A 25,806-nucleotide genomic window follows, 5' to 3' on the forward strand; every position below is an offset into this window, starting at 1 on the left:
GCTTCTCTTCCCCTTTTCTCCTTTTTCTATTTCCGGATCCTTATCTTTTAATTTTTCCTTTTTCTTTCTAGGCCTACACTCTTGTTCCTCCTTCTGATCTGATTCTGAAAAGCTGTCCTGATGTTTCTGTAATGCCTTGCGACCCTGTTTTAATATCTCTATATTACGTTCTTTCTTCAAGCAGTCCCGCACCATCCTCCAAAAAGGAAGTGTGCCTCTCCCAATATGTCCTTCTGCTTGTTCCAAATCCCTGCCTAGCTTATTCCAAGATGGCAAAGTTAGGTCACCTGAAGCTGCAAACCAAGGTGAGACATCAACAATGTCTTTTACGATGTTAGCGACAGTGCTAGAAGAGATCTTTAAATCACGCTGTCGCAAAAGTGCCTGGATTGAGCGATAAATCTCCCTGGGGTTCGAGCTGGCTCCATAAGAATTGCCCATGGTGCGCACTTACCCCCTGGGCTAAAGAAAAAAAAACCTCCTTTTTACTTACAAGGAAGTCCTTTTAGAAAAATGCCGCTTGATCTACTGCGGACTTAGTTTTACTTTTGACTAGAGCTGCAGTCACAGCAGCAACAAAGGCACTCACCACCTGGTTAATCACAGCGCAACCCAAAGCAACAGAGAAGAACAAATGCAAACATTACCACTCTGGACCAGCCTTAGCGATCAGCATACATCTGGAGGATTTCCTGACGTCAGTCACCGCTCTTTTGTGTTGAGTTCTGAATTCTGCTCCCTCCTTGGCTTGTTCAAATCCGGCGTCCCGGTTTTCAGCACCAAAATGTGACGCGCTTCCTGACCAGCAGGAATGGATGATCACAAAATCAAGAATCCTTCTCAATCACAATTTATTAGAGCTCCTTGATTGAAAGGGGGAATGGGGAACAGGGATGAGAGAGAGAGCGAAAAATCCAAAGACAGCCGCTTTTCTAGGGTGAGAGGCTCGAATGCTGATTGGTTGATGCCATTCTACTAGGACCCAAGGCCACGGGACAGGTCAGGAGACTGAGTCTCTTGAAATGCAAAACAAGGCTCAGAGCACACCGGCCTAAGGCGGCAACAACAAAGGATATGTATACCTCCAGGCTGAAGGACTGCTGGCACTATCTGGCCAAGGCGACATCCAGGCGGCTCCCTACAGTATACAGGGCAGTATTTTCATATCTTGACTTTCCTTATTCTAAGCTATATTTGGTCTGTGGAGTAATAATAAATATTACATTTGAAGACAAAAAAAAGTTTCTCCTGTTAGCATTTTTGTTTTCAAGGATTAAAGTTTAGGGTTAAATTTGAATGTTGATCCCTAAATTGTGCTTTGCTCATCATTTGTACCATTTTGAATTAAGCAAGCAAGAAAGAGTGAGGATGTAGAAAGCAAGGCCAGTGGGCTGAGAGGAGCTCAGCTATTAGGATGTCCACACAAGATTTGTCTTTTGAGTATGCTCAGTTTATCCACAACAACCATTTCTTATAATATCTTGTTAATAAAAGTTTAACAGAAACCTCACCAAGCAGAGATGTGTTATCAGTCTGAAAATGTTCAGGCAGGGTTCCATTGGGGAATCTCCTCCCATGAGGATGCTTAGGAAACAATATATGGTCTGGACCCATGCCATGGTGAAGTCCTTCAGCTGTGTCAGGTTGGCACAGGAGGGAGTCCCAAAAGTCAATGAGAGCACAAGGGGAAGGTATGAACTTAGCAACAGTGCTGGAAGGTCGAAGGTGACTAAAGCTAGGATCACACACAGAGTCTAGTTTCAAAGTCTTCAACACAAAGACTTGAGGAGCTGCTTCTCAGAAGGATCACGTCATGTGATCTACAATCTGACCATATTTGTAATGCTTGCATATTGTAACAGTCAGGTCCATACTCTTTTTAAAGAACTATACAGAGAAAAAGATGGACAGAATATGATCTGAGTCCAGGTACCTATGCAACCAAATGTATTTAAGGCCCCAAAATCAGCCACGCAAGAAAGAATAGCTTTATCATTGTCTGAAGGAGGAAGATATAAGAGAAATAGTAAAAGCAAAAGGTAAAATTAAGGCAGGTCATAAAATCTATTACAGTACCAAACAACAGATAATATTTTGAGAGAATAGACACTAACCTTTAGATTATTGTCCTAGTGATGCGCTAAGATTTAATACCTGGAACATAACTCTGTGTTTATTGCTTTCTGTTTCTGATTAAAGTTCAAAGTTCTGAAAAGTCAAGTGGAATTAATGTAAGATTACAGGAATTTGAGAATTTGACCTGAGGATATGTTAAATCCATTGCGTCTATTTTACACTTTTATGTATATACTAATTCCCTGTCTCATTGACTCTTGAAAACTAGAGTTCAGTGCACAATTTGAAGGCAGCATGACAGGTAAGAAAATGTCTCTACAAAGCTTCTCAGTTGTCCTGAAACTCTTCCAGACAGATTGGATTTTCTCTTACTCCTTCAGGTTATTCATCTTGTAGACAGTATATCATAAAAATTCTTATTGCTTATAAGAAATTTTCGAGGGTCAAGTGAATCCAGTTGGTCACAGAGAGTTCTCGAAATTTTTTGAATTGCTAAGTTCCTAGACTCAAGAAGCTGTCTTACAGGATAGGATGTTTCAGTATCCCTCAGAACATCCTGAATCTAGAGAGCTTTCCTGTAGGATGGAATATTTTTCATCTCTCAAGATATTCTGGATCTTTTTTTTTTTTAGTAAATTTTATTAAATTATAAAAGTTTCCATTTCCGCCCCCCCTCCCAACACTCTCACACTCCCCCCACTCCCCCCCTCCTTCCCCTCCGTCCCCCAGGGCAGTCAGGGTTTCCTGCCCTGTGGGAAGCTCCAGCTCCCTCCCCCTCCCTCCAGGTCCAGGAAGGCGAGCGTCCAAACAGACTGGATCCCCAAAATCCAGCATATGCAGAGGAAACAGGTCCCAGTGTCATAGTCAATGGCTTTTCAGAAAGACCCCGGGCCAGCCACAGTCAGAGAATCCGGCCAAATTCCGAGAATCTGGCTAGATCACGTCCTCGTTCAGTCCCAGTCCGACTGGCCCTGGTAAATTCTCATCAGATCCGTTCCCTTGTATCAGTGGGTGATAGCATCCCTCGCAGTACTGATTTCATCTTTCATGTTCCTCCTCCTTCCGTTCCCCCTCCGGACCTCGGGGGGCTCAATCCGTTGCTCCAATGTGGGCCTCCGACTGCATAGCCGTCCTTCGCCAGACGAAGGATCTATGGTGATAAGCAAAATATACATCAGTATGGTCATGGGCCACGGCCGATTCAGGCACCCTCTCCTCTGTCCAGAGAGCAATCTGGGGGATTTCTCCTTGGACCTGGGATCCCATATATAAGGAACATCCCTAAAAGTTGGAAGATTTTCCATCATTTTCAGAGAAAATGGCCACACGAAGGCATCACAAGTATTTCCCATTAAAGGATAATTATAAGTGAAAGGTTGTGAGTTCCAATGGTGAGAGGAAAATAGCAGGAAGATGAGCCTGATAGAGGCCCAACCTTGGAAGTCTGCTTTCTCCTGTTAATTCACACATGTCTATTACCATAAATTCACTTCATTCCAAAAAGCATCCACATCTCATCTATATAACCCAAAACAAGGAGCAATTTGTTAAAAACAGATTACCAAAGCAGAATTTTATAGCATTTTCTATCAAATTTCACTTATAAAATTTGTGGGATGAAAATAAATACATATTCTAATGCAAGTTACACCCTGTTAGCTTGGTTTTATGTTGGGGACCAGCCCAATAAAAACCACTTCTTCCCAGGGTAGAGAAGTGGGGAAAATGAAGACAAAAGTCACATGACAGTACCAGGAGGGAATTTCAGTGATTATTCAGATCGCAAAATCACCTGCCTTAATTTTTTCCAACAGCATTTATATGATGGTGCAGTCAGGGAGCATGTAACTATTGCTTCATTAACATTCTGTTGTCTAGGCTGCTGGGTGACTCAAGTCATGTTTTACTCAAGTCCGCTTAGTCAAGTAGGCAGAAAAATCTTCTTCCCCAGGTGACTTCATAGTTAAAATAGAAGGAGCAGAATCATATTAGTATCAGGATAGCACTCAGTTGACCCAACTTTAAAAGAGGCCAGGCCACCATATCCTGTGTCTGTCTCTCAGATTCTCTGACTGACAGACAATGTGGGTTCTCAGTCATCACATCTTAAACATTTATTATCTGGCCAAATAAGTATTGGTTGGAGCTTTCTATTGATAACATTTGAAGGGCCTTGTATATTGTCAGCTAGCAAGATAGGGTGATGGTTTATTGCACAAGAGTGAAGTGATACTGTAGGACCCAGAGTGCTTCCAGTCAGAATCCAAAGTCTGTAACAGTTTTTGAAGGTGGACTCATTCCCATCAGTGAGTAGTTCTTTTGCTCAATGGGGATGTAAATTTATGAACACTAACATTTTGTTTCTCGTGTTATTAAGTAGTGTTTCTGAGTATGAACTATTCACCTCTTTTTGGGTCCAAATAAGGAAGGCTAGCTGAGTTCTTCATAGGAATGTAAGAGTTTCAACAGAGGTCAAAACAATCAGGCTAGCAGTTGTGACAGCTCCCTAGGATAAGTAATCGGTGGATGGGACTACTTTAATGCTTCTTTGGACCTCCCCAAACAAAAACCCACATGCCAGGATTTCTGACAATTTTCTTGTTGTGGAGGCTATAGTATTTCTTCATCAGTCTGCAGAAAAATAAGCAGAAACTTAAAATTGATACCTGGGTAACAGTGGGATGAAAAGGCATACTCATCTTTTCCTGATCGCTCTCTACAGTTTGAGCCACATTCTTTGTTTTCACTGACATTGGTGCCATTCAAACAAAAAAAAAAATTCAGAGTTCAGATTCCATATTTACATTTAAAAGTAGGTCAGATGTAAAACATTCTCTAAATTCCATTGCTTTTGAATTTAGTGTTACTCAAGATCTCAGAACATAGATAACGCACAATCAGAATGTGTTTTTGATGGTAGTAACAGTGACATAAACGTTGTGATCACAGGGAAGTGTGGTGAGTGAGTGCAATCTTAACTTTTCTAGTTTGACGATACTGGGAGCAAAACTGCACAAGAATAGATAAATTCTCAGTGGTCACTTAAACCTTTTTCTTGAGCTTTGTTTGAATCTAGACATTCAGGGAAAATGAAAGTTTTTATAAAAACTTTGTAATCTGATAATATAAAAATATCTGAAGTATATTACAAAAGCATTTGTTCAACAATGTTCATAGCAGTACTATTTGTAATAGCCAGAACCTGGAAACAACCTAGATGCCCCTCAATAGAAGAATGGTTAAAGAAGATGTGGAACATATACACATTGAAGTTTTACTCAGCGGTAAAAAACAATGACATCTTGAATTTTGTATGCAAATGGTTGGAAATAGAAAAGGCTTTACTGAGTGAGGTAACCCAGACCCAAAAAGAGGTATATGGTATGTACTCACTCATAAGTGTCTTCTAGTCATAAATAAAGGCCATTGAGCCTATAATTCGTGATCCTAGAGAAGCTAAAGAAGAAGGTGAACCTAAAGAAAATCATATAGTTATCCTCCTGGATATTGGAAGTAGACAAGATTGCCAGGCTGATGTTGGGTGCAAGGGGGTGAGGGGGGTTGAATGTAAGGGGAGATGAGTAGAGAGAATGGAGAAGGGGAGGATTCAGGAGAGCTTGGTGGAATGGGATGGGTGGGATGGAGGAAGGGTGGATATGGAAGCAGGGAAGGATATATTTTAATTAAGGGAGCCATTTTAGTGTTTGCAAGAAACTTGACTCTAGAGGGGTTCCCAGGTCCAAGGAGAGGTCCCCAGATTGTTCCTTGAGCAGCAGAGGACAGGGTGCCTAAACTGGCCTTGTCCCATAGCCACACTGAGGAATATCTTACATATCACCATAGAACCTTCATCTGGCAATGGATGGAGAAAGAGACAGAGACCCACAATGGAGCACTGGACTGAGCTCCCGAGGTCCAAATGAGGATCAGAAGGAGGGAGAACATGAGCAAGGAAGTCAGTACCACGAGGGGTGCGTCCACCCACTGAGACAGTGGTACTGATCTAATGGGAGCTCACCAAGGCCAGCTGGACTAGAAGTGATGGAGCATGTGATCAAACTGGACACTCTGAATGTGGCTGGCAATGAATGCTAACGGAGAAGCCAAGGACAGTGGCACTGGGTTTTGATTCTACTACACGGACTGACTTTGTGGGAGCCTGGTTTGTTTGGATGCTCACCTTTAAAGACCTGGATGGAAGGGGGAGGACCTTGAACTTCACAGGGGGCAGGGAACACTGACTGCTCTTAGGAATAGAGAGTGAGGGGAGGTGGGGTGGGGAGAAAAGGGAGGCGGGGAGGAGGTGGAAATTTTTAATAAATAAATAAAAAATATAAATATTAAAGATCACATACATATGGGAAATACAGGGATAGTTGTATGGGGAGAGGGCGCAAGTTGGAGTCATATATGCAGCTAAGGAAATATGAATTTCTGAGAAGACAGCCACTATTTAAAAAAGGAATCACATCTTGCAACATTTTGCATGATCTCTGTAATTTTTTCACACATTTGAAACCACTCTGATAACTAAACTGAATTAGAAAGCATGATAAGTAAGTCCCATTTCTATGACCTAGTATGTATTATTGAGTTTCTAGTTTGGAGTCGTGAACTCAGGCTCAGAAATGTTAGAGAGTGATCTCTGTATAAGTTCACAATTGCTTAATACAACAACCTTTTACTTTGTTACAATATCTCTTTCTGCCTTTCAGTAGTTAGTTTTGAAATAAACTACTGTCTGTTAATGATTTCTATTCATTGTACTATAAACATTAGATCTCAAGATTAGCTAGAAGCTGTACAGGTGGCTAAAGTTGGGATCCCAGCAGCACCTACAAAGAGCTCTTTGCCATGTCAGACTACCTTTGGTTTGAAAGAATAGCTTTCTTTGCATTAGGGTTTGAAAAAGAAATACTTGAAGAAATCGGTGATATGTTTGTGATTAGAGATGAAGACACAGTCATATTGACTTACCCCAAATCAGGAACTAACTGGCTGATTGAGACTGTCTGCTTGATTCAGACCAAGGGGAATCCCAAGTGGATTCAAGCTGTGCCCATCTGGGAATGCTCACCCTGGGTAGAGACTCAAATAAAATATCAAATTGTAATCAATCAGGAAGGACCATGGCTCATCATTCTCATCTTCCCTTCTATCTTTTCCCCAAGTCTTTCTTCAGTTCTATGTCAGTTTCAGATGATCTATGTCATCAGAAATTCCAGAGAAGTTCTTGTCTCTGATTATTTTTTCTTTCACAAGACAATCCTTGTTAAGAATCCAGATTCTCTGATAAATGATTTTGAATGGTTCCTCAAAGGAAATATTTTATATGGATCAAGGTATGAGCACACCCGTGCCTGGCTGTCCATGAGAGAAAGGTACAACTTCTTGCTTTTGAGCTATGAAGACCTGAAACAGGACACAAGAGGAACCATAGAGAAGGTCTGTGACTTCCTAGGAAAGAATTTAGAGAAAGATGAACTGGATCTGGTCCTCAAGTACAGTTCCTTCCAAGTCATGAAAGAAAATAAAATGTCCAATCTTCGCATCATCCCAGAAGATGTGGTTACTAATGGTTTGAATCTCATGAGGAAAGGCATGACTGAAGACTGGAAGAATCACTTTACTGTAGCCCAAGTTGAAGCCTTTGATAAAGTATTCTAGGAAAAAAAATGATTTTTTTCCCACCAGAACTGGTCCCATGGTAGTAAATTCATAAAACTTTTAAATCATATATTTGTACTGTGAATGACTGGGTGTGGTCAAAGAATAAATCGTATAATTAAAAAAAATCTGTAATATAGCATTAATTGTTTCCAAACCTGCAGTAGCATAGGGACTTCCCAAGTTTCCCTACTCTCTTTATGAGGATGTTGAGCTAGGATTGTTTAGTTACCATTCAGAAGACTTCTCAGAGAATGGAAAATAACAGTTCACTACCTAAATTGTTTGTACCCTGTTCGTTGAGAAAAAAACAGTAAGGAGATTGTCTATTCTAGAATGTGCCCAAACTAAAACTGGACAATGTAAACAAGAAGGTGAAATGGTCCCTGCCCTTATGGTGAACCAGAAACAACCAAACATTATCTACGGCACTTTGTCTCTAACCCAGAAGAGTAAAGTGTGTTTCATTTAGGAAGAAGTGGGAGCTAAGAGATAATTCAGTAGAAATAGGATTGATGACAGAAAAGGTCAAGCTGATTCTCTTCATAGGGTATATGAAGATAACTTACCACATCTGAACTGTAATCTGGAGTATGTAGGAACTCGATTTTAGTTTCCTATCCCATGAAGTCTCCCTATAGTAACTCATGATGGGTTTCCCTGAGATCGTGAAGAAATGTTTAAATTTATTGTAGCAAACAGATATTGAACATGTATGTGAAGTTCACATTTAAAAGGGTGTTTGGGGATTCCTAAAATGAGCACCATTTGTGTGGTCTGACTGTGGAATTGGTTGGCATTTCACAAAGTGCATTAACCTTGAAGTGTTTTGCCATCTATCATATGGGTCAGATGCAGCACCACTGGGATGTTGAATGCTTTCTACAGCTACTGGTACTTAGGAGCAGGACAGCAGGTTCCTTTCCCACATGAAAGGAATATCCAGTCTCAGCGACAGTGATATGACTTGTGTGATGAAGTGCTCTGCACTTCCTGTGATTCCTAAATAAAACTGGTTTCTCAATCAATTATGAATAATATTAGAGTTATTTTTTATATGTTAAAAGAAATTATGTCAGTCTCTCTTTGTGGGTTTTTGTTGTACTGGAGGCAAAATCTCCTCAATATGCAGAAGGGCACAAGCAAATTTTATGCCAGCAACAAAGTCACTAGTAGTTAGTGAACAACTTAAACACATATACTCTGTGAAGTTATGGCCAGGATAGGATAGACAGAAACACTATTCTCTGATTATCCATGGTGGAACCTTCTCCAAAACACTTGTAAAAGAAGAGAAAATATAAATATGGAATATTTGCCAAAAATAAGTGACGAATACCAAAAACGCGTGTCAAACCCTATTAAAATTAAAGACAAATGAATATAAGATCTTGGTTTTTTAACTGACATGAATTTAATAATGGAAAATTAGAAGAATTGTAGTAAATACACATAAAGTTTAATCATTCTTCCTTGCAGATGATTTATGAACATATAAAGTTTTAAAAAATATTCTTGTTCATTAATTCTCTCATATGTGCACATAACTGCACATAAAAAGTCATGATGACATTCGACCTGATTAAATGTAAAGAAAAGCATAGATGGTGTTACCATACTCTGCCTTATGTTTTGATAGTTCTTATTGTCTAATGTCTCTTTACATGTTTTGCACACTGGGTATTCAAAGGGCATTTAGTTTTGCAATGCCTAATTGCTAACATACTTTTTTTTAAGTTTTGAAGTATGATATAACGACTAAAAGGTGTTTTGGAGATTTAAGGATATGAAACCAGATACTTTAGATCCCAATGCCAGGATTTTCCAGTGTATTCCCCAGAAGGACCTTCTGGGTAAGACTCTGGGAAACTGAAGGATGAGTAACAAGCTAAAGAGTGATAGGAAGCAACCTGATTCGTTTTAGAAAAGTCAAAAATAAAACTAACTTTTAAATATTTTTTTTTGCTTGAAGGAGAATGAAATGTTAGCAGGCATTGTATTTTTGTATTCTAGGAACAAAGTGTGCATTGTAAAAGTAGCTCTCTATTATAAGGAGCATTGTGCTCTTACCTTGTCTTTTACAGATTCAATTTTATACCTTTTCCCTTTTCTAAAGCAGGAATTTCAAAAACCACTAAGTAACATTAATGATCAATGACATATTGCCCATCACAAAAAGTTCACAGTGTTTATTATACAACAATACAGCACACTGTTGTTATTTTTACAATACCAAGTTTCTTTGTAGCTTTGCAACCAGTCCTAGAAGTAGCCCTTGTAGACCAGGCTGGCCATAAACTCACAGAGATCTGCTTGCCTCTGCCTCCGGACTGCAGGGATTCAAGGTGGGTGCTACCAATCCTGTCTACAATACAGAACTCTGATTGCCATGGTATTCCTGGATCAATCCAGCACTCTGGTTGTCATGGTTGTCCTGGCACAATACAACACTGTGGTTGTCCTGAATGCCCTAAAAAGACTTCTGTCAGACTTAATACATGTTTTATTAATCCTTTTCCTTTGTGAAATACTTCATTTTTGAGGAAAACATACGCAGGTACTATATTTTCATTATTTTCAGGCTCATTACTGTTTCCTTCAATTCCTGCTTTACCCTCTACCATATCACCATGCCACTGATTTCTATTTTTGATGTATGTCATATACACATGCTTAGGACTGACAATGGAATATTGGATAGTAGATCAGGGAGATCATACTGGAGAAACCTGGCACTCCCATCTTGACAGCCATTGATTGCCCACAGATTTCCCTATAGGAAAAGGACTTTGTGAAATTTTCCCTATCTCCGTTGGTGGGTGAAATGGTGCTGTCATTAGGCAGGTCTTATTTAGGCAATCACACTGGTGAGATTTCATGGATGCAATATCTCAATAATACAAATATATATATATATTTTATATTTATATTTATTATATATATTTATATATATACATACATATACAAGTATATATATTTGTGTGTCTATGTATGTATGTATGTATATGTTACCATCTTCCATCAGGCATCCTGGTCCCCTGGCTCTTATGTTCTTCTGATATCTTTTCCAAAATGTTTCCATTGCATTTGATTTAGAAGTTGTGCTGCTCTAAGTGTACTTACTAGGTTTGGGAATCCAATGATCATTTATTCTCTTCCTTTTTGAGCAGCTTTGGATCTCTGCAATATTCTCCACTTGCTGCAATAAAAGATTTTTGATGAGTTGTGAGAGTTACAGTTACCTGTGATTATAAGGATAAAGCTAATAATATAGTTAGGAATGATACTTGTTTTGGAAAACAGCAGTGGGAGGCTCTACTTCTGGGGTCTGTGATTTATCCAGTCTGGGCAACTGACTCACTTTACAGTATCACACATGAATTTCTTATCACTCAATTGGCCTCAAATTCTATCAGAGTTAGATTTATCTGGTTACACGTAAGATAAAAGTGCCACATTTTGCTCTTATGGATATCTTGCCATGCCATACATTGTTATAAGTTATAGGTCTGACAGCTAATAGGACTATTGATTAAATTTCTATCTAGAGATATTATGTAGCCTCTTCTAATACTATGAAAATTCTCAAAGAGGATGTTTCCAGAACAATCACTTCTCAATTGCTCCAGGTCCTAAGTCTGAAGTGTATAATGTCTTCAGACATCTTATCTTCAAGATCTGGGAAGCTATCAAGGACAATTTCTAGAATTTATATTTTTGGGAAGAGTCAAGGGCACCCTCTCCCCACCAAACCAATAAATGAAAGTGAAGTTTTTCATTCCTTGCATTTGATATTTTGATAACAGTCTATGATTTCTGAGGCTAACAACATCACTATATTTGACAAAACCTCTTCCAACCCCATGGACACATGACTACGCATGAGTATTATGTACTAATGAGCAAGCCTTTATGACAGTGTTTCTCTACTGATTTCTCGAGTGATTTTGGTTCTATTTGATACGTTGGGGAAGAGGGTAATGGAAAAAAAAGGAACAAGAAAGAAATTGATGGTGCTAACATATCAACTCTTTAAGTTGAAAACTTAAAAGAAACATAAACTATTAAACATTCAATTTCTTACATTCAGAATGTACTTTAAGTGTTCGATTGAAAACCCCTTCTCATTGTTCCAGCGTCATCACATGCCACATCTGTCATTCATCCATCACTCAACTAATTCTCCTCTAAACCCTAGCATCGCCTTTAAAGAAAATAAATGGTGCAGCTCTCTCAGTTGTTTTCTTTGATCTTGTATGATGCTTGCTGTGAGGACCGAGGACTCTAAGGGCAACTGGATTATAGGCCATTTAAATCATATTTTGTCAAAGAATCTGGCTTATTCTGCCCATGTGCCTAGAAGCTGATTGAAGACAAATTAAAAAGTAGGGTATTGATTCATTTGGTAGAAGAAATTTTAAGCCAAATTGCATCAGGATATGGTATCACTGCTTCTTGCTGTTTTAATTCAGATCTGCACTGAAATATAGTACATAGTCATAAAAAATGGGAAAGTTGGCAAGGAAAGCAGTATGAGAAAGTTTTCAGTTGCCAGCAAGAAGGGTACTGAAGACGTAGTTGTAATTGTTGAACAGGTTTGCACCATTAGTAAGAAATCATGTGCCTTTTACTGGTCCCACTTGAAAAGTGCTTTGAGGGCATAACTCACACATTGAAAGCTCTATCTTATGAAAACTCAAAGCAATTAGAAAAGAAAGAGTCTAAATTAAGACTACAGACCAAAGTGCACCTTCACAGAAACAAGGGAGCAGAAATGTATTTAGTTAGTTTTTGTATGTCTTCAGATACAGCTATTGTCCAAGGTGTTTGGGGCACATACTTATCTCAAAATCTGGAAGCATCATTTACATAGTGGTAACTTTGCAGATGTAAGCGCTGCAACATTTAGATGATAATGAAGACATTTCTGGACTTGGTTATATAAATTCCCTATTTTTTATTTATTAAAAATTTCCACCTCCTCCCAATTCCTTCTCCCTTCTGCTCTCCTCCTTCCCTTTCTCATTCCCCCCTCCCTCTTCAGTCCTAAGAGAAGTTAGGATGCCCTGCCCTGTGGGAAGTCCAAGGCCCTCCCCGCTCCATCCAGGTCTAGGAAGGAGAGCATCCAAACAGACTAGGGTCCCAAAAAGCCATGAGCATTCAAGTGCCACTCATTCTCAGCATATTGAGCAGACATGCTTCTTTTATAGTTGTTCATTGCAAAGCAGGGCTTCTCTGATTAAGGATGAGAGTAACATTTGTCCATGTATCTAAACATTGAGTCCTGGAATCTGTCAATGTTGGCTAAGAGAAGCAGAATATGACAAAGGGTAAAATTTTTCTTCTCTGCGGAACATGCTACATGCTAAGTAAAAAATTTCGTCTTCATTCCTTTGTAGTAAGATGTATTTGTAGGCTGTCAGCTTACAAAACATATCTACAAATTAAGGTATACATTTTATATGTACAAACTAAAGAAATAATACTAAGGTCAAGTGCTTACTATCTGACTCAATTTCTGTATGTACTACTTAATCCTAGCTCAGGATTAAGTTATTTGGATTAATTAAATCAGAAAATCCTTATCATTCTCTGACTTAAAGTGTTGATACAAGCTGTCACATAGGCTAGATGGGTTCTTTTACACACAATTCCAAGAGGACTTAAATTATGTATTGATGATTATTCAGAAGGGATAGGAAAATAGGGGTGCAAGAGAAGGTACAAAGTTGAATAATGTTCAGCAAGAGTTTTAAAACTGGCAGACAGTTGAGTATCAGAAAACAGTTAGGTCTTTTCAGTGAGATGATTCAGTCCCTCCAGGCACATGGTTGAATCGACTCCTCAAGGTTTATGAGAAGAAGTTTCTTCACTAACAACATTTTAATATGTGACCTGTGCAGTGTAAGAGGCAGAGGAGACATAGGCTATGGGGCATGGCTTATTCTTTGGGTAGGGCATAGGGAATGGATATAGTGTGGCCTATAAGACATAAATTTAATCAGGCTTGTGTGGAAACCACTGCAGCCAATAGATTTGACTTTTTTATTTTAATCTGCAATGAAGGTTTTCTTTGGATCTGAGCAATGAAGAGAACAGTGTAAATTATTGTCTGTGTTAAACCTTTTTGGTTTAGATCTTGATGGGGCTATGTACCAAAACAATGTCCTTTTAAGCGTGGCAGTCTAATTCAGAGTAAAGAAACAATTTAAACTTTTTCTGACTGCAAGAAGATATCTCAACAGTATTAAAAGTTCCCTTTAAATGCAGAGCAGTGGTGGTGTATGACTTTTACTCCAGCACTTGGGAGGCAGAGGTAATCAGATCTCTGTGCATTTGTGACCAGCTTGGTCTATAGAGTGAGTTCCAGACCAGACTCCAAAGATACAAAGAAAAACCGTGCCTCCAAAAAAAAAAAAAAAAAAAAAAAAAAAAAAAAAAAAAAAAAAAAAAAGACATAGTTCATCTTTTTCACTTTACATATCAAGTAAGGTTTCTACTACACATGCATATTCCAAGTTATTTGCAATATTTGATTCACCATTTTGTGACATTAGAAGCAAAAGATGGAGCTGAAAGTAGTTGCTTATTCAAATTAGCCCAGCACATAGTTGATATCAGCAAGAAGACCAGAATTTTAAAGTCAGATGTCTACATAACTAGAGGAACTGGAGAAGATGGGTTGAAGAGAAGTTTCAAAGTTGAATCAACCTTCAGGCAGAAAACTTTATTAACATTGGCTGATAGACATCAGAGCCTAGTAGGGTCCTCAGTAAGATGATTCACTTTCATCAAGGGAAAAGAAATGTTTATAAGGTTTGTAAGGTTAGGTTGGATGGTGTACATGGGACACTGTCTCAAAAGAAAGAAGAGGTTGAGGAAAGGAGAAGGAGGAGGCAAAGGAAGATGAGGCCCAACATCATTTTGAATAGAGTTTTCTAGTCCAAATGTCAGAATAATTTTCTTGAGGGACAATTTAAATAACTCTATTATTTTCTCAGTTACTATAGGAAATGTCTCTGATGAGCTTGAGAACACATCCCTGAACACTAATAAAGTTTAAAATAATTCTTTGTTTTAAATATTTGAGTAGTTTATTTGCCACTCATAAATGAAACTTAACTTCTAATAATTTCTGTCTGTTTATTCTAGTCTCATCCTATAACTCTTTATTATCATATGATTGATATCAGATATCCTTTGCACAATAGATCCTTTGTGGCTCTTTCTAATAGGCCCACATTAGACATGTAAATATATCCATATATTACTATGTCTTTTATGTAGGTATTTTAATACTTTTGTCAACAAATTTTACTATGCTAAAACAATTTTGTGGTTGTTCTGTTTCAACTAAAACTTAAAGTCCCTATCATCTGTCTCATGAACTCTTGAAAACTAGAGCTCAGTGTACAACTTGAAGGCAGTTTGATAGGTTAGAACATGTCTCTACAAAGCTGTTCAGTTGTCCTGAAACTCTTCCCGACAGCTTGGATTGTCTCTTCCTCCTTCAGGTTATTCATCTTGTAAGAGAGTATAATATAACAATTCTTACTGCTTATAAGACGCTATAGAAGGTCAAGTGAATCTAGTTGGTCTCAGAGAGTTCCTGAAACTTTTGGAGTTGTTAACATCCTAGAATCAAGAAGCTGTCTTACAGGGTAGGATGTTTCAGTATCCCTCCGAACATTCTGAGTCTTATAGATCATTCCTGTAGGGTGGAATGTTTTTCCTCTCTCAAGATATTCTAGATCTTAAGGAACTTCCCGAAAAGATGGAAGATTTTATTTCAGAGAAAATTGCCACACGAAGGCATCACAATTATCCCTCATTAAAGCCTAATGACAGGTGAAAGGTTGTGAGGGCCAATGATCAGGGGAAAATAGCAGGAAGATGAGCCTGATAGAGAACCATCCTTGGAAGTCTGTTTTCTCCTGTTAAGTCACACATGTCTATTACCATAAATTCATTTCATTCTCAAAGAGCATCCACATCTCATCTATATAACCCAAAACAAGGAGCATTTTGTTAAAAACAGATTACCAAAGCAGAATTTTATAGCATTTTCTATCAAATTTCACTTATAAAATTTGTGGGATGAAAATAAATACATATTCTAATGCAAGTTACACCCTGTTGGCTTGGTTTTATGTTGGGGACCAGCCCAATAAAAACCACTTCTTCCCAGGGTAGAGGTGAAGAGAAAAATCACATGACAGTACCAGGAGAAAATTTCAGTGATTATTAAGATCCCAAAATCACCTGCGTTTATTTTTTCCAACAGCATTTATATGATGGTAAAGTCGGGGAGCATGTAACTATTGCTTCATTAACATTCTGTTGTCTAGGTTGCTGGGTGACTCAAGTCATGTTTTACTCAAGTCCACTTGGTCAAGTAGGCAGAAAAAATCTTCTTCCCCTGGTGACCTCATAGTTAAAATGGAAGGAGCAGAATATTATTAGCATCCTACCTGCTGCAGCCAGTGCAGCCTGTATAGACAAGAATGGTGGGATTAAGACAGGGAGGCTTCTTTTCAGGTGGAAGGACAGCAAACTTTATTTTTCCCAGCAACCTTTTATACCTCTACTCATTCTGTGGAAACCCACCAACCAGAAAGAACACAAACATCTTTGTCAATTACAGACCACAAGGAAGTTTCACTGTCACTCAGGGTGAGTGAGAACAGCTGGATCACAACAACTTCCCCATTTTATTTTCTAATACCTTGTCTGTCATGGGGAATAGCCCTCTAATATTCCCTGTCTCAGGTAGCATCCTGCCCCCAAAGTATTGCCTGTTCGTGGCTACCCAGACACATAGCCCTAAACCAAGTATCCTCAGGACTGACTGTGTCAAGGAGCCATACCAGCGCTGCAACCATCTAGCATGTACTAACTGGGTGATAAAATTAAGAAGAGCAGTATTCCAAACCGCTCTCATATGACAGTTGAGTTCCATAACAGTAGCAGAAGCATGCAATACAGTGCCCTGAGTAAAACACCTAACATGATTAACTGTTAAAATGTCCAAAGATAGTCCACTTGCTTCTGAACCAGAGCTACTTGTTAGTTTAAGGTCAACATGTCCAATTGAATTTGTCCTAAGCATTGCTGACTCATTGTCTGCACAGTCTGTGAGAGAACAAGTCCAGCAGCAGTAGCTGTGGTGGCAAAGCTCTGCTCCAGCTGCCTTCTAGCCCCAGCTGCACTCACTTGTGATCCAAACTGCTGCATGGAGTGGAGCCGAACTCAGGGAAGCAAGTTTGCTGCTCCTGAACCATTGAAGCGGCCCCACTTCAACAATCTTTTAGAGAGTTTGGGCGTCATCAACCTGCTACTTACTGCTGAGTGGGGGTGCTGCATTCTTGGGTGTATTTTACACCAACATTTCAGGGGTCTCGGTGATTCATACCGTGAAATTTGCAATGAATCCACAAGTTCTCATCCTCTGTGGAGACAAAAACAGAACCTCTTTTCCAAAACATCAAATCCTTAGGCCTGTATTTTAAAGTCAAAATACCTTTCTTAGCAGTTCCCAGATCAAATGTCTTTCTCCAGTCCAGAACACAAAAGACAACACAATCAACACAATAACATATATCTCTACACACTCTATCTTTTGAGATCCTCAATTCACCTTCCTGCCTTCTTTTCATTACTTCCCTACAGGCCAATCTTCCAGAGAGCATCCCTCAGAGCATCTCTGGAGATGAAGACATACATACTCTTTTTAATCTGACTTGACTTGTTCCCATTCTAGAACATTTAAACCCCGTCCTGTACAAAATCTTGGCTGTCTTCCTTGTTACTACTTGTCTTGTTGCTTTAAGAGTTTCAGTTACTTTTTGAGGCCTTTCAATTCACCCTCCTGTCACTTTATACTTGCTTATCTTTTGGAGGATGTCCCTCAGAGTTATCTCTGGGGATGCAAAATAAAAACACTTTACCTTCCCCAATATGCTCCTCCTCGATTTAGCCCGCAGTTGGAGTGACCCCATTCACTTATCCCTACTTTCCAGATCTCGGCGGGACCTCCACTTGCTGCAGCCAGTGAAGCCTGGATAGCCAAGACAGGTGGTGGGGGGGGGGGGTTCTGGTATTGAGACACGGAGGCTTCTCTTCAGGTGGAAGAACAGCAACCTTTATTTTTCGCAGCAACCTTTTATACCTCTACTCCTTCTGTGGAGACCCACCGGCCAGAAAGAACACAAACATCCTTGTCAAAAACAGATCACTAGGAAGTTCCGCTGTCAGTCAGGGTGAGTGACAGCAGCTGGATCACAACACTACCTCAGAAGAGCACTGAGTTTACTCAACTTTAAATGAGGGCAGGCAACCACATCCTGTGTCTGGGGGTGCAGATTGTGCCAGTTACTCTCTCAGATTCTCTGACCACCAGACAATGTGGGAAATGGACGTGCATTTCTCAGCCACCATATCTTAAAGATTTATTATCTGCCCGAATAAGTATTGGTTGTGGCTTTGCATTGATAACATTTGATGGGTCTTGTATATTGCCAGCTAGCAAGGTAGGGTGATTGTTTATTGCACAAGACTGAAGTGACACTTTTGGGCCCAGAGTGCTTCCAGTCAGATTCCAAGGTCTGAAACAGTTTTTTGAAGGTGGACACATTCTCATCAGTGAATAGTTCTTTTGCTCAATGGGGATGTACAATTATGAACACTAACATTTTGTTTCTCGTGTTATTAGGTAGTGTTTCTGAGTATGAATTATTCAACCTTTCCTGGGGTACAAATGAGTAAGGCTAGCTGAGTTCTTCATAGGAATGTAAGAGTTTCAACAGAGGTCAAAACAATCAGGCTAGCAGTTTTGACAACTCCCTAGGATAAGTAATCGGTGGATGGGACTACTTTTCTGCTTCTTTGGACCTCCCCAAACAAAAACCCTCATGCCAGAATTTCTGACAGTTTTCTTGTTGTTGAGGCTATAGTATTTCTTCATCAGTCTGCAGAAAAATAAGCAGAAACTTAAAATTGATACCTGGGCAACAGTGGAATAAAAAGGCATACTCATCTTTTCCTGAAGGCTCTCTACAGTTTGAGCCAATTGGGTTACAATGTTGTAGTTCCTATGGCAATCTGGCGGTGACAGAGCCCATGACTTATGGTAAGACTGAAAACTAAACTGCTGATAGTGTCCGCCAACTACTTCACAGGAACCCTACTAGGTACAATCCCAAGATAGTGATATGGAGCAGGAACTCAAGTGAGAATATGCAGTTGATTGAATTTTCTCAGTATAATGTTCAATGTGTTATACTAATAACTCCTAAAAATGGGTTCAGAACTGGTATTAACCTATGGCTATACCTATTGCTGTGAGGAGACACCATGACCATGGTAACTCTTAGAAAGAAAGACACTCATTCACAGCTCAGTGGTTCAGTTCATCATCATCATGGTGGGGCAAGGTGGCATGAGTCAGACATGCTAGAGAAGAAGCTGGGAGTCCTGCATCTTGCAGTCATCAGGACTATTGTCCATACATAAATGAAGAATTATATCATATTGCCCTAGATATTTCTTATTCAACTAAACTTAGTAAGCAAAACTAGCCAGCATGACTTCCCATTTATAAAATCAATACAGTTGACTTGCTCTATGGATAAATCACAATATGCAGACACAAAATTTCTGAAACAATAAGACAATATATGGCTCCAAGGGAGAATCAGGCCTTGTTTTTGTAAACATTATAATAAATTTAAAATAAGATATTGAGTTTATCATATCAACAAAGAAAGTCAACAAATGCAATATGGGATTAAGCTATTAACATAACCTAACTGACTTACCCAGTGTTGATAACAGATTTTACACAATAGATGTGGGATGTATATTCTACCATCAGAACATGACATATTCTCCAGAATCTATCAATCATAAAGTAGACTCACAAAACAACCCTCAGCAAGTTTTAAGAAGCCTAAACATTCAATCTCTCACTATGTACAATCTTTTCCAATTTCAATAAAATGGGCACTCTCACTTTTTTTGTGAAGTACCTTGGTGGTTGAAGCCAAAAGAAAAATAATAGATGTAACCAGAACGTCGTGAGTTTGGAAGTGTTTTATGTAGCCTCCACAGATCCCATACAGGCTGTACAGCTTCTCAAGCAAATTGCAGATGTTTTGGTTCAGGGCTTCTGAGTTTTAACCTCTGTTGCAGCTTGAGTTCATTTCCACTGTTTCTGGTCTCCCGGCACATTGTCTTTTCTTTGGTAGCAACTCAAGTTATGAATATCTCTCCATATAAAATTCATTTTCCTTCATCATTACCTCCTCTCATGTTGTATAGTGTGTATATGTGTTTGACATTATGTTGACAGGTAATCTTCAGAAGAGTACGGCAAACAGACCATCTTTTAGTGATCTGTATTACTAGCTAAAATTGCATGATAAAGAGACTTAGTTCCTTCCTTCCTTCGCCACTGCCTCCCTAGCACCTTCCTTCCTTTGTTCCTTTTCTTTTCTTTTAATATGGTTGCCTATTTCATTGTCTATATTTTCTTACAGTTCTTCCCTAGAGGTTGGAGAGATACACTGGCAAGGCAAGCATAGCACTTACAGTGAACGACTTCTCATTGTTTATGTTACATATACATCAAAAACATCACAGTAGCTTTTTATAAAATTCTATTCTTTTTCTTCTTTTAGTGCCAAATCTCGAAGTGCACTGGACTTGAATCTCTGACTAGTGTAGAACAATTAAAATGAAGATTATTTTCAAATGAAGAAATTGTAACCTGTGAAAAACACTCAACGTTTATTTTCTAGGCAACAAACGTCCTCTAAAAACAACGGATAAACAGTTGCCCCTACAAAATATGTATGGCAGGAGTGTCTCTGTTCTTTGGAACTGCCACATTCTTTGTCTTCACTGACATTGGTGCCATTCAAACAAATAAGATTTCAGAGTTCAGATTCCATATTTACATTTAAAAGTAGGTCAGATGTGAAACATTCTCTAAATTCCATTGCTTTTGAATTTAGTGTTACTCAAGTTCTCAGAACATAGATAAAGCACAATAATAGTCTTCACAAAAACAGATCATAAAGGCCACCAACTAACCCTGATACATCATCATCATCAACAAAAATTCCGTGATTTCAGTCTACACTGTTCACACTTTGTTTTTTTCAATTTCTGGTCTTCTGGACTCCAATCTAAATGTCCCACAGAATTTGCTTACAGAAATCCAGAGTCTTGCATTATCATATCTCCAGATTTTTCCATATTTCTTTGAAAAAAAATCATTAGACAAAAAATTATTACCTTAAAGCGAGGCTATCCAAGTAAAAAGACCACTTATCAACATTAATTTCCTATATTGGTTACTATTCTCAATATCATAACCTAACAGTCCACAAAAGGTCAACTAAGAAGAGGAAGCGTTTACTTCTACAGGTATTTCCAAAAAATAGCCACCTTTTAGTGCCACAATACAAGAGGAATAGCTGTTAAGGCTCTCACCACCATTAATACTCTTATGGATTTAATGACATGATGTACACCAAAAGTTCAAACTATGGTCCAAACGAAAGCATTCCTCCTATAATTTCCTTTTTTGTCAGGCACTAACCTAATGATAACACAAATAATTAGTGATTGGATCTTATTTTTAAATAGTAAAGACTTCTCAATATTTCCTTTACAATATTTTGGTAACTGTATGACTATCATTCTAAGAGTGTGTTTAAGAAGTGTCTGTACAGCATCTTCAGCTTAGTAAGTATTGATAATGGTATATGTTTTCTGTCCTAGGCTAAATGGGTTGTGCACTTCTATCACAAGTTACTATTCAACTTTCTAACACTACCTGTCTTAGCAAGGCATAACCAGTTCTGGATATGTGTGAATTGTCATTTTATAGAGGTTATATAGTATGGGGTCACCTTGTTGTGTCCAGGAAGTTTCCTTCACAAATGTAATATAATAGATAAAATTTCAAACTGAAAGTTTATGGAATAGGTGGGCCACAGCAGGAGCCTGAGGTAGAATGTAATGCAATTTAAAAATTTTCAAAGATATAATTCTTGGAATATTTGTGTTCAAAGATATGAATATGCACAGTGCTGATATCCATGACTACAAGGTGATTATGACAGCAATGATTATCATCTGTGCTTGATCAGTGGCGCTTATCTCTCCAATAATGCTTCATTTTTCTCCATGATTAGTAGTGATTTGAACAGCATTTTGTCTGCTATTGATCTTCAATAATAAAACAATTTCTGTATTCACAAGAAATGTAAGATTTTGCACAGAGTTCTGGGGAACATGGTGTCGTGGTGTTTTCTCTTGGGTCAATGACCAATAACACAACACAAGAAAAGGCCAAAATTATTGCATCAGCCCTTGCACAAATTCCATAAAAGGTAAAATGAGGTCCCCATGGAAGGCAATTATCTACTTAGTTTACTGAAGTCTGAAGAGGGTTGACACTGAAAGGTCCCTTTATGGAAAATCAAGAATTATGATAGCCGTTAGTCAGGTTAAGAAACAAAGATAAAAAAAAGCAGATTCTACAGAATGTGTTTTTGATGACAATAACAGTGACATAAACATTGTGATCACAGGGAAGCATGGTGAGTGAGTGCAATCTAAACTTTTCTAGTTTGATGATACTGGGAGCAAAATTACACAAGAATAACTAAATTCTAAGTGGTCACTTAAAACTTTTTCTTGAGCTTTGTTTGAATATAGACATTCAGGGAAAATGAAAGTTTATATAAAAACTTTGTTAGCAGATAATAGAAAATATCTGAAGTATATTACAAAAGTATTTGTTCAACAATGTTCATAGCAGCACTATTTGTAATAGCCAGAACCTGGAAAAAACCTAGGTGCCCCTCAATAGAAGAATGGTTAAAGAAGTTGTGGAACATATACACATTGGATTTTACTCAGCGGTAAAAAACAATGGCATCTTGAATTTTGCATGCAAATGGTTGGAAATAGAAAATGCTTTACTGAGTGAGGTAACAGAGACGCCAAAAGAGGTATATGGTATGTACTCACTCATAAGTGGCTTCTAGTCATAATTAAAGGCCATTGAGACTATAATTTGTGATCCTAGAGAAGCTAAAGAAGAAGGTGAACCCAAAGAAGATCATATAGTTATCTTCCTGGATATTGGAAGTAAACAAGATTGCCAGGCTAATGTTAGATGCAAGGGGGTGTGGGGGGTTGAATGTAAGGGAATGTGGGTAGAGTGGAGGGAGAAGGGGAGGATTCGGGAGAGCTTGGTTAAATGGGATGGGTGGGATGGAGGAAGGGTGGATGTAGGAGCAGGGAAGTAAATATCTTAATTAAGGGAGCCATTTTAGTGTTTGCAAGAGAATTGATTCTAGAGGGATTCCCAGGTCCAAGGAGAGGTCCCCAGATTTTTCCTTGGGTTGCAAAGGAGAGGGTGCCTGAACTGGCCTTGTCCAATAGCCACACTGATGAATATCTTACATATCATCATAGAACCTTCATCTGGCAATGTTTGGAGACATAGACAGAGACACAGATTGGAGCACTGGACTGAGCGCCCAAGGTCCAAATGAGGAGCAGAAGGAGGAAGAACATGAGCAAGGAAGTCAGACCGCAAGGGGTGCGTCCACCCACTGAGACAGTGGGACTGATCTAATGGGAGCTCACCAAGGCTAGCTGGACTGGGAGTGATGGGGCATGTGATCAAACTGGACATTCTGAACGTGGCTGTCAATAAAAGCTGACTGAGATACCAAGGAAAATGACAGCGGGTTTTTATTCTACTGCGTGGACTGACTTGTGGCAGCCTGGTTTGTTTGGATGCTCACTACTATAGATCTGGATGGAGGGGGGAGGACCTTGGACTTCACAGGGGTCAGGGAACCCTGACTGCTCTTAGGACTAGAGAGGGAGGGGGAGGTAGGGAGGGGGAAGGAAAAAGGAGGCAGGAAGGAGGTGGAAATTTTAATAAATAAATAAAATAAATAAATATTAAAGATCACACAAATATGGGAAATACAGGGATGGTTGTATGGGGAGAGGGCAAAAGTTGGAGTCATATATGCAGCTAAGGAAATATGAGTTTCTGAGAAGACAACCACTATTTAAAAAAGGAATCACCTTGGAACATATACACATTAGAGTTTTACTCAGCGATAAAAAAAAATGACATCTTGAATTTTGCATGCAAATGGATGGACATAGAAAACGCTTTAGTGAGTGAGGTAAGCCAGACCCAAAAAGAGGAATATGGTATGTATTCACTCATAAGTGGATTCTAGCCGTAATTAAAGGTCTTTGAGCCTATTATTCGTGATCCTAGAGAAGCTAAATAAGAAGGTGAACCTGAAGAAAATCATGTAGTTATCCTCTTGGAGATTGGAAATAGACAAGAGTCCCAGGTAACCTCGGGTGCATGGGGGGGTGGGAGGGTTGTTGGAAGGGGAGAGGGTTAGATAGAAGGGAGTAGGGGAGGAATGGGGAAAGCTCGGGGGACTGGGATGGGGGGGGGAGGGAGGAAGGATGGATATGGGATCAGGGAAGAATATACCTCAACTAAGAGAGTCATTTTAGGGTTTACAAGAGACTTGATTATAAATGGGATCCCAGGTCCAAGGAGAGATCCCCAGATTGTTCTCTGGACAGAGGAGAGGGTGCCTGAACCAGCCTTGGCCTATAACCATACTGATGAATATTTTGCTTATCACCATAGAACCTTCATCTGGCGATGAATGGAGACAGAGACAGAGACCCACATTGGAACACTGGACTTAACTCCCTAGGTCCAAACGAGAAGCAGAAGGAAAGAAAATGTGAGCAAAGAAGGCAAGACCAGAGAGAACCTTCATCCGACGATGGATGGCGATACAGACGGAGACCGACATTGGAGCACTGGACTGAGCCCCCCAAGGTCCAAATGAGGAGCAGAAGGAGGAAGAACATGAAAAAGGAAATCAGGACCGCGAGGGGTGCGATCACCCACTGATACAAGGGGATTGATCTAATGAGAATTCACCTAGGCCAGTTGGACTAGGACTGAATGAGCACGTGATCCAACCAGATTCTCTGAATGTGGCTGGCCGGGAGTCTTTCTGAAAAGCCATTGACAATGACACTGGGATATGTTTCCTCTGCATATACTGGATTTTTGGGATCCAGTCTGTTTGGATACTCACCTTCCTGAACCTAGAGGGAGGAGGGAGGAACTTGAACTTCCCACAGGGCAGGAAACCCTAACCGCTTTTAGGGATGGAGAGTGAGGAGTGGGGGGAGTGGGGGGAGTGGGAAGGTATTGGGAGGAGGGTCGGAAATGGAAACTTTTATAATTTAATAAATTTCAGACAGTTGAAAAAAATCACACAAAAAAGGAATCACATACTGTAGCCCAAGATGAAGCCTTTGATAAAGTATCCCAGGAGAAAATGATTGGTTTTCCACCAGAACTGGTCCCATGGCAATAAATTTATAAAACTTTTAAATTATGTATTTGTATTGTGAATGACTGGGTGTGGTCAAAGAATAAATCGTATAATTGAAAAAAATATCTGTAGTATAGCATTAATTGTTTCAAGACCTGCAGTAGCATAGAGAATTCCCAGGTTTCCCCCTCCTCTTCATGAGGATGCTGAACTAGGCTTGTTTAGTTACCACTCAGAAGACTTCTCAGAGAATAGAAAAAAAAAAACCAGTTCACCACCTCAGTTTGTTTGTACATTGTTCATTGAGAAAAAAAAAAGTAAAGACTGTGTATTCTAGAATGTGCCAAACCTAAAACAGGACAATGTAAACAAGAAGGTGGAATGGTCCCTATCCTTATGGTGAACCAGACACAATCAAACATGGTCTACGGCACTTTGTCTCTAATCCAGAAGAGTAAATTGTATTTCATTTAAGGAAGAAGTGAGAACTAAGAGATAATGCGGTAGAAATAGGATTCATACCAGAAAAGGTCCAGTTGACTTTCTTCACAAAGAATATGAAGATAATTTACCACATCTGAACTTTAATCTGGAGTACGTAGGAACTAGATTTTAGTTTCCTATCTCATGAAGTCTCCCTGTAGTA

The 25,806-nt window shown here is 39.2% G+C and overlaps 1 pseudogene; it reads left to right on the forward strand.

The window, feature by feature from the left end:
* Positions 1-6,390: 6,390 nt before the first annotated feature.
* Positions 6,391-25,202, forward strand: LOC148121117 (sulfotransferase 2A1-like; annotated as a pseudogene).
* Positions 25,203-25,806: the final 604 nt, after the last annotated feature.

This window comes from Myodes glareolus, chromosome 8 (genome assembly GCF_982192425.1).
Source record: "Myodes glareolus chromosome 8, mMyoGla1.1, whole genome shotgun sequence".
NCBI classification, from domain to species: Eukaryota; Metazoa; Chordata; class Mammalia; order Rodentia; family Cricetidae; genus Myodes; species Myodes glareolus.